This window comes from Octopus bimaculoides, chromosome 3 (assembly GCF_001194135.2).
Source record: "Octopus bimaculoides isolate UCB-OBI-ISO-001 chromosome 3, ASM119413v2, whole genome shotgun sequence".
NCBI lineage: Eukaryota > Metazoa > Mollusca > Cephalopoda > Octopoda > Octopodidae > Octopus > Octopus bimaculoides.
In genome coordinates, this window is record NC_068983.1 from 69,323,430 (window position 1) to 69,333,429 (window position 10,000).

Below are 10,000 nucleotides of genomic sequence, written 5' to 3' on the forward strand. Positions count from 1 at the left end.
TATATATATATATATATATATATGTATATCACAACAATATCTGGTTTGTTTGCTTTTATGGTCCGATGTGTACATACTGGGAAGTCCCAAAGAATAGTTACCTTTTCTCCCTCAGTTACAGCCTCAGGGTGGTGCTTGTAATATTATTTTTCAGCAGCTTTGATTTTATAATGCCGACACATTATGTAGATATTGGCCAACTCTGCCATGTCTTCATTGGTACTCTACGGGTGCTAAAACCTTACATCCAGAGATTAGTTGGTCCACTGTATCTATCCCATCGTTGCAGTATTGCCACTACACCATTTTTCATCATATTGGCTTAATAGTTCCAGGTCAATAAGCTCTGATCTTTAGTAGCCAAGATAAAGCCTCCCCTCTCTGTTTTTAGCCCTGAGCTCTGTAGTCACTGATGGGTGTGCTTCTGGTCTACATCAGCTTGTTTGCTAACGGCACGTATATTTGCAATGCAAAGGTTTTCGTTTCCCCCTAGCAGCCAATAGTTCAAAGGCATTTTGCTTTGCTATTGATTTACTTTTCTTTGCAAGTTGCTGCATTTCCATCATGCTGCATTTTCATCATGCTGCATTTCCATCATGCTGCATTTCCACCATGCTGTTCAACCTGGGTATTATGTATAAGCTCAGTTGAAAATGTTTTGCTCTCCTTCATAACAGAATGTAGCTTCTTACATCTTTCATGGTTTTCAACGAGCTTTAGCATCCAGTCGCTAGATGTTTCAAAATATATTGCCAGTCCAACTGAGGTGGTTTTGTAGGAGATTTCAAGTTGCATCATGTCATATAAAATAGATGACATCCATATAAAATAGATGACTTATTTTCTTGTCGCCAGTTTTATATCCATACCCAGTTCTGTTAAGTTTACTTGTAAGGGGTATTAGGCCTATGCAGAAAATTGAAGGTGAAAGTGAGTTATTGCAAGTCACCTTGCAGAATGCCGCAGTTGATGTTAATATTTTTTTCTAATCAGTACTCCATTAGAGTGGTATAGTTGGAGATTCGTATTCTACATTATTATTATTATTATTATTATTATTATTATTATTATTATTATCATTATTATTATTACTATCTCGTTTCCCACGTGTACTAATGCCCATTTTCCCTGTCGTAGGTTTATCTGCCCCAATGTTAGACTATTTTCTATAGTCAATATACACGGCGAAAACTTAGAATTATATTTACAAAAATGTTCACTCGTGAACGTTTCTTAACTTACGCAGAATACAGACATACGCAGATGTTTACACATGATGGTGACAATGATGATGATGATGATGATGATGATGATGATGATGGTGATGATGATGATGATGCGTTTCCTCAAATCTCAAGGATTCTTCCAGAATACAGGTCGGTCTTTTTTCTTCAGCTCCACATTACGCTATTCAATTTCCCTATTTCAATATGTATCAGTCTGAACGTTGTGCTGAGTGCTCCAGTTACCGCAGAAATAATATTCATCAATATGTTCCACAGTCTATATCAAACCCCAAATAGAAGCACTCATGGTGATGTCTGCACCAAAAACTTTCCCGCTTATTTCTTTTCAGAATAATTTCAGCTCTTTTTTATTCAATCAACGGAAGTCACATTTTATGTCCACAGAAATTATTGTTTATAACATACACAAATTTATATATACGTAAGTTGGTATGATATAATTTGCATAATAATGTAAACGTTGGCAACTTGCATTAATTACACACTCTTCATTGCGACACGAGCTTTGTAAGTTACTGAGAATAAATAGGAAAAACTTTGGCTTCGAATACACAGCTGAAAACACTGTAGGTCATAGAAGGTCAACTAAATTTAGCGTTGAAACAATTTCATACTTTAACTGCAGCCATTTTATTGCAGGCGTTTTTAATATATGGCAAAAGTGCACATATTTTGATGATATCTGTTTGTTTTTAACTGTGTTTTTTCCACATTTAAAATTTTTACATTTAATACGTTAATATACTTTGACTTCTTTCTTTTCATATGTTCTCCTAAGGCCGTTCAAAATTAATATCAGTTTTTATACGCTTTTGTTCACAGTTGTATGTTTTACAATTCACAATGACGACTGAATATACGCTTACGTATTGTTTAAAGGACTAAAATGTATATATTTTAGATCTGTGATGTTATTTCTAAAAGTTTTCATACCGGTAAATACCGGGTAGTCTATAGTGGTATTCATGTAGTAAAATGATATAATGCCTGACAATACGCCCGCACGTACACTAACACAAACACACATACACGCACACACGTACGTGTATTTTTTATCTGTGTAGATAAGAGTAAGATGTGCATGTTTGCGTATCTGTAATAAGTGTATGTGTATTGGTAAAGATGTATTTATGTAAGTATATATGTATGCATATATATATATATGTGTGTGTGTGTGTGTGTGTGTGTGTGTGTGTGTGTGTGTGTGTGTGTGTGGAGAGTGAGAGTAAGAGAGAGAGACAGTAACGTAAAAAAAATACCCAAACTAGAAAACTACGATATTAATCTGCAACGACAAACATATTAATTCAAATAAAGCTTAAATCATATTTATTACCAAACCATTTGAACCAACAAATTTACCTTTTGTTGTATGTTCAAAGATAATAGCAAATCCGAATTATGTATGAAATGGATTAATTCAACTCCAATTGTTCTTCCCAGCAAATTACAAATACAACCTATTCCTAATGAAACTGAAAAATAATAATTGAAAATAGAGAGATGCTTCTAGTTTAAAATGTATATAGAATTATTTAGGAATAAGAGCGAACTATAATGAGAAGATTTCAAATCAACCCACAAACAAATGGAAATCGAAATTAAAAAGAAAGCCCAATACTCATAATATGTGATTACTTTTAACTTTGGAGTGAGGAATGCGACAATAAGGACATAACATGTTTCCCGAAATTGGGAAATGTGATAATTGGGTCAGTAATAATTGAACCGATTTGAAAGAAGGATATTATATCGATAACTTATTCTTGAAGAAAAACAAAAGTCATTAACATTATCCACAAGCGATATACATGTACAAAAACATCATCAAACTTATAAACGTCAAAAATACGATGACAATAACATTAATTTCAGGATATTTGGACAACGTAGTAAGTTCATTAGAGGGATCCATTGCCTCTCTTCTTCAAGGCAGAATATCCTGCAGAATGGTGGACATACACAAAAGAACAGGAATTATAACCCCAAAAATAATCCAGACAGAATCTGCCACTTTCTAGACCTAAAAACAAATCAAATTACTGCATAGAAATTGTTAACAAATACAGGAGCATCAACGGAAAGTCAAACCTAAAAAGATACTTATTTTTCGATCTAGTCATAAGAATTCATGACATTAAGGGGTAAACACCGAATGTGAGTAACTGGAGATAATCATATATTTCATTAAGAATTGTTCAATGCAATAGATTGAATTTATCACAAAAAGGTTTAAAGTTCTCTTCAAGCTCACAATACTTTATTGCAATAAAACAAAGGATGATATCTCTCACCTCTGTTGGAAATTACGCTAACAGAAGAATTATTTGAGAAAAAATACGACGACGAATTAATTGTACGAAACAAAAGCAATTAGAATTCAATAAAAGATAAGAATAAACCATAAAGCCAACTTTTGATTTTATATTCAACTTCTCATATCACCAGATCCAAATCCACCAAGAATTAAAAGGAATGGAAAATTTACCATGAATTTATAAACAACAATGACATAACAATTTAAGAAGCAGCAAAGCGAAGTGCTTTCATCATTATCGATAATATATATTATGCAAACTCCACATTATTCCAACCACATGACACTACTGCTATGAAAAAACAACAACAACAAAAACAAATAATTATCAAAACCTTGAAGATACTTAGAGCCTGTATTCATCCACACTGAAAAGTCTTAACTAAAAGGAATGTGATTATTTAAAGAACTTTGAATGCAAAGCCAGTAATCTATACGATAAAATTCACAAGAGTAAAACGATATACGACGCCTGTAAGGAATCAACTTCCATGAGTATAAACATTCTGCATCCCAACGATGTTAAATTAAGACCAATAATGGCGGGCCCACCTTTTGAAACAGACTTAGAAACTTAGTATTGTGAAACACCTATTAAGTATTGTGAAATTAATATTGTGAAACTCAGCATTGTGAAACACCTATTAAGTCTTATAAGAATTGCCTTGTTAAGCCACTACTCGCAAAGTTTAACAAAAACACTACTTTTGTGTCTTTTGATGTTGCAAACCTCTAGAGTACTATCGCGCACGAAAATGGACTGAAAAGCAGAGGATTCTGGTTTAGAAACTTCTCTAATGAAATTCCAGCCCAAATTGAAAAAGATGACTTACTGGAGCATAACATTTATCATACAAAATATTTTTTTCAACTTCTATGGCACCATTTACAAACGAGGATCATAGAGTGGAATGTGAACAAAAGTTGCTCCAACTTAAGCTAATTTTACAAAACCACTGAATATGCACGAAGGACATATGCTCATTAAAAATACAAATCACGATTGAATAGGCTATAACAACATATTTAACAGATATTACACTATTGCAGTTCATATTCTCACACGAGAATACATAGAAAACCAAATACACCAACAAATAAACTATCATATTTCTGTATTTTTAGTTATTCTGAGAACTTCTTTAGATTATTACTCGACGCGTTCACTGGATTAACACAGGCTTGATTTTGATGTATTTCTTATCCATACCGTCACATGACTCAATACGACAGCATAATGTCCAATTGTCATCCATGCTGCATGACACATTCACTAGTTTAATACATCTTTAACTTTTGGTGCAACTGCCATTCATATTGTCATAGGATTCTCTGGCCTCATGATCTGGTTTAGCCAACCAAACTTCACGCTAACTGATAGCAATTTGTGTTACAATCTCTCCATAAAGAAGGAGCAATATTCAAACTTAAATCAGAGTGTTGAGACAAACACGGACATAGGTATTACGCAAGGTGTTTCCAACTCATACAACTTCTAAGTAGCATGAAATTGTGAAATCGGCTAAACAATTCTGAAGGAATCTTTCTAGAGATACAGAGTGCATTTTCAATATTTCTTTTATATATATAGATATACAGGGTTGGCCACAAGTCAACCGACAGTAAATCAAAATTCCATAAATACTACCTGTAATTCTGTATCAAATCGAATGGGAAAATGTGTCGCTCAAGAAGGACTTCAGTATGAACAATTTTCGTGATATTTCATATTTAGATACTTTTATTAAATCCATTCAATTGTTAAACATAGATAAGTCTTGGAATTAAATGGTTTTGATGTCTTGTCAGATGACTTTTGACCAACCCTGTATATATATTTCAACACGTAGATACATATATAGATACATATATGTAAATATTGTGATTGAAAGACTTACTGTGTCTTTTTTTTATTATTATATTTATGTATAATTAAATGAATAGAAAGCTGGTGGGGAGTTAAAGATATGTTGAAATTATTTGTTTAAAATATTTTTATTGTGGGGACCTATTTATCAATCTATCTACTGCTCATTCTCTCGCTTTCTCTGTATGCGTGGATATATATATATATATATACTCTTTATGTTGCATGTCTCGTTTCTCTGTTTTTTTCGTTGTTCGAAAAAAGTTCGTTTTCCTGTTTTCGTTTTTATGTTTTCGTTTTTATGCTTTCGTTTCTCATTGTGTTTAACGGTTTTCTTGATGTCCTGCACCCATGTATGCATGTATGTATACATATAGATGTTGGTATGTACATATATGTATGGATATATGCATATACTTATATATTATTTATATTATTATATGATCGAACGCCACGCATCCTTTTCCAAGTAAGTTTTATCTATCTATCTATCTATCTATCTATCTATCTATCTATCTATCTATCTATCGATATATATACACCCTCTCTCCCTCTCTCACACCTCTCTGTCTGTCTGTTTAACAACCAATCTATCTGCATGCATTCACCTGCGGCATACTATCTGTTCGTGTGATTGTTTATCTATTGTTTTTCGCTATTTATTATTTTCAAATACGCTGAAAAAACAATAACAAAAAAGAAAAAAAAAAGAACCGTCAAATGACTGATTTTCAGAGCGTAAAATAAAAGATGATTTGAGTTTAACAACTCATCCTCTCTTAGAATTGTTAGCAAGCAATCTAACGATCCGTTTCCCTAGTGTGTCATGAGCACTCGTATCCATGCCATTTTGCCATAGTATATTTCTAATCCACTCGGATCCATGGCATATTTCTAATGGTGCAATAAAATAATTAAATGTTCATACATACTCTGACTAAAGAGATTCTAGAGTCACAAACCGCGGGATTAGCCGAAATAACTTAATACATATGTGTGTGTGTGTGTGTGTGTGTGTGTGTGCGTGTGTGTGTGTGTGTGTGTAAGTTATTAATCCAAACAAGTGGGAGTACAGAAGAAACGAAGTTGAAAATGCTCGGTGAATATATTATAATTAATTAGAATTTAATTAGATTTTAAAGGAATACACCCGACGCTTTCACATTAGATTTTCAAGAGTGAACAGGATATAGAACTGTGCCGCGAATTGTGTCTATTCTGACTGTTGTTATGAAAATTGTGTTTTTAAAGAAAGAGTATGGCTAAGAACGCTACACAATCGTCTAGAAGCGCGCGCGCACACGCACGGACACACACGCACGCAATGTGTCTGTGTGTGTGCGTGCATTAAACCTAAGGGCGTTTCCATAAAATTTTTAATATTGACTCCAGTTATCAGAGCTGTTATTGAAAAGTTTATTCTACAAGCTTACGTTATAGAATTTTCAATATTTTCAAGTTCTTCCCAAATTTTCTAGTTTCCATTCAGTTAGGCTATTATTGTATTTAACAACAGGCACTCATTAAAGATGGTGATTTCGCAGGATCGCTGGGAGTAGGACTTACCTTGCGGTATTCAATGCGGCTGTTCACGTTCTGAGTTCAAGTTCAGCCGAGGTTAACTTTGTCTTTAATTCCTCCAAGCTCCATAAAATGGCTGTTTTATACTTGGGTCAAAGTAGTCAACTGGAAAAGACTGACCTCAAAATTGCTGACCTTCTCCATAAATGAGAAACTATTGCATGCACGTGCGCGCGCATACACACACACACGCACACGCACTTACACACACACGCACACAATATAATATGATATGATATGTGTATGTCTATATATATATATATATATATATATATATATGAATGTTTGTATGTATATGTGTGTATATATGTGTATATATATATAGCTATAACTGACAAAAGTAGTATCAATTCTCTAGGTCGTTCAATTTTTCTCAGTCAATCAATAGGTGGGTTGAGTAAACCAATCAATAACGAACCCATAATGATTAGTGGAAACAGCTGTAAGTCAAATTTACTACAAAAAGTATATAATGATCATTACTTATGTCTTGTCCCATACATACATACATACATACATACATACATACATACATACATATGTATGTTTGTATGTGTGGTCGTGTGTCACTGCATTTAGATGCACAGCCTCTTTCATATGTGATTATATATAAATCTACACAGACATAGACGCGTGCACACATATATGTATATATGTGTGTGTATATATATACATATGTGTATGTGTATGTATATATATATATATATGTGTGTGTGTGTGTATGTATATATATACATATGTACATATATATATATATTTATATATATATATAAATATATATATATAATATATATATATAATTATATCTGAGCGTATGTATATACATATATGTTTGCACGCTTCTATGTCTGTGTATATTTATATATAATCACACATGAGAGAAGCTGTGCATCTAAATGCACAGTGACACACGGCCATACACACAAACACACATACGCGCGCACGGACACACACGCGCACACACACATAATGGACTATTAAAAATGTATTTGACGTAGTACAAATATTATCTGACATAAGACTCAATGCGTGATGGACGTTAATGTGTGCAGGGACATAATTGTTTTGAAATCAAATTTAATGATAGAGTTTCTAATAGAAAGTTATTGTTAAGGTGTGTGTAGGTATACCTGTGTTGGGACAATCCTTAACACATTAATATTATTAATGGTTTAAACTCAAATTGTTAGAGGAACATTAAACTATTGGGGATGACGTTTACACAGGTTCGGACAATAAGGCATAATTGATGTTAGTTGGGAAAAGTAATAATATATATATAAACGAGTTCGTTCTAGTTCAGAGGTTAATCGAAACATGCTTGATGGTGGTGGTGGGGATAATAGATGTACAGCCAAGTTTGTAAAAATAGCTATACATGGAGATACAAACAAACCACGCATAAAAATAACAATACGAATTTATACCGACGCATGTCACCTACGTAGGTTACATTTACTATGTCATACCGTGATACTGTGTTGACTGAGATCCCAATTGACAGGCTGGGAATATTATATTATAAGTGGGAAAAACTTAGAGTATGCAAATTAGTAGCTTCAGTTCTCTGAGGCTGATGGATTTGCTGTGCATATAAAAAGATTGGCTACTCATTCCTCTGCGATTGGATATGTGGCATAGACACCGCGTATGAGAAGTAATTAATGCTTTTTAAGTGTTCGGAAGTCGATTAATGTTTTTCAATCTTAGGTGAAATAATTAAATTTTCCCTGGTTGAATGTCTACTCCTTATACATCATATATATACGCATACATGTATGTATGTATGTATGTATGTATATATGTGTGTGTGTGTGTGTGTGTTAAATAAAATGCGACAACAAAACCAAGGCTATGTGGAATTTATAAAGAGGACATTTATAAAGAGAAAGTTAGTCTTACAATTGTTTCTGGGATATTAGGGATATCCCTTCATCAGAGACAATATGAGAGAGTTAACTAGAGGGAAATAGTAGAGTTCAATATAAGGAGTTATTCTGGAAAAGGGTGGATATAGGAAGTATTAAGGGAAATAAGAGAATAAAAATAAAATTAAAAATATATGTAGGATGTTAGCACTTGCATAGCCTTACCTGCCATCTTGGATCTTCTAGATACCACTACCTCTCATATATATATATATATGTATATGCTTAGATACTTAGGTAGGTTTTGGCCACATTGGCCCAGGCCATAGCTAACTTAATAGCACCAGCTGGAAAAGACATTTAGTAATGTATTTTTGTATAGTTATTTTTAGGCACCATTGCCCATTCGATTAAAGAATTGTTTGCAGCAGTATATCCGGGTGTAGGTGGTTTATCTGGAATTTTTTGGAGATATTCATCCAGGAACTTTTTGAAGGTAATGACATCTTTTCCCTCTTTTTTATGTTTTGGAAAGATGTTAAAAAGAGTAGGTCAAGTTGAGGAGAAGTAGTTCTGTCTTAGTGTTGTGATGTGCTGAGAGCATGATTTCTGTAGATGACGCATGGCACGGGGACCAAGCCTGGGGTGAATTTTAAAAGTGATACCGATATCATTCGGGCAATACTGTCGGAACAATTTCAACATTATACAAATATTAAATCGCTCTCGGGGACGCTGGAGAGAATACAGTTTGATATTCGCGAGTTAGACCAGACATGCCATCAGTTTTTTTTGTAATTGATCTCTGGGGGGCTTCAAGCTTTTAGATATTCTGGCTCGTGTAGGGAGACCATAGCGGACAACAGCATTCAAGAGGAGGGCGGGCGAAGGTAGAAAAATGAAGGATAATCTCTAGACTGGAAAGTCCCGAGGATCCAGGAGCACGCCCTGCAGGTCATGCCGACTTTCTTGTTTATGTGGATACTTCAGCTTAAGTTATCGTCGACAGTCACACCGAGGTCCCTAATAATGTTTGATGCCGTGAGGTATTCACCTGAAGGAAGAATATATGGTTATTTAAGTGCAGCCTTTTACCAAAGTAGATTAACTCAAACTTGTT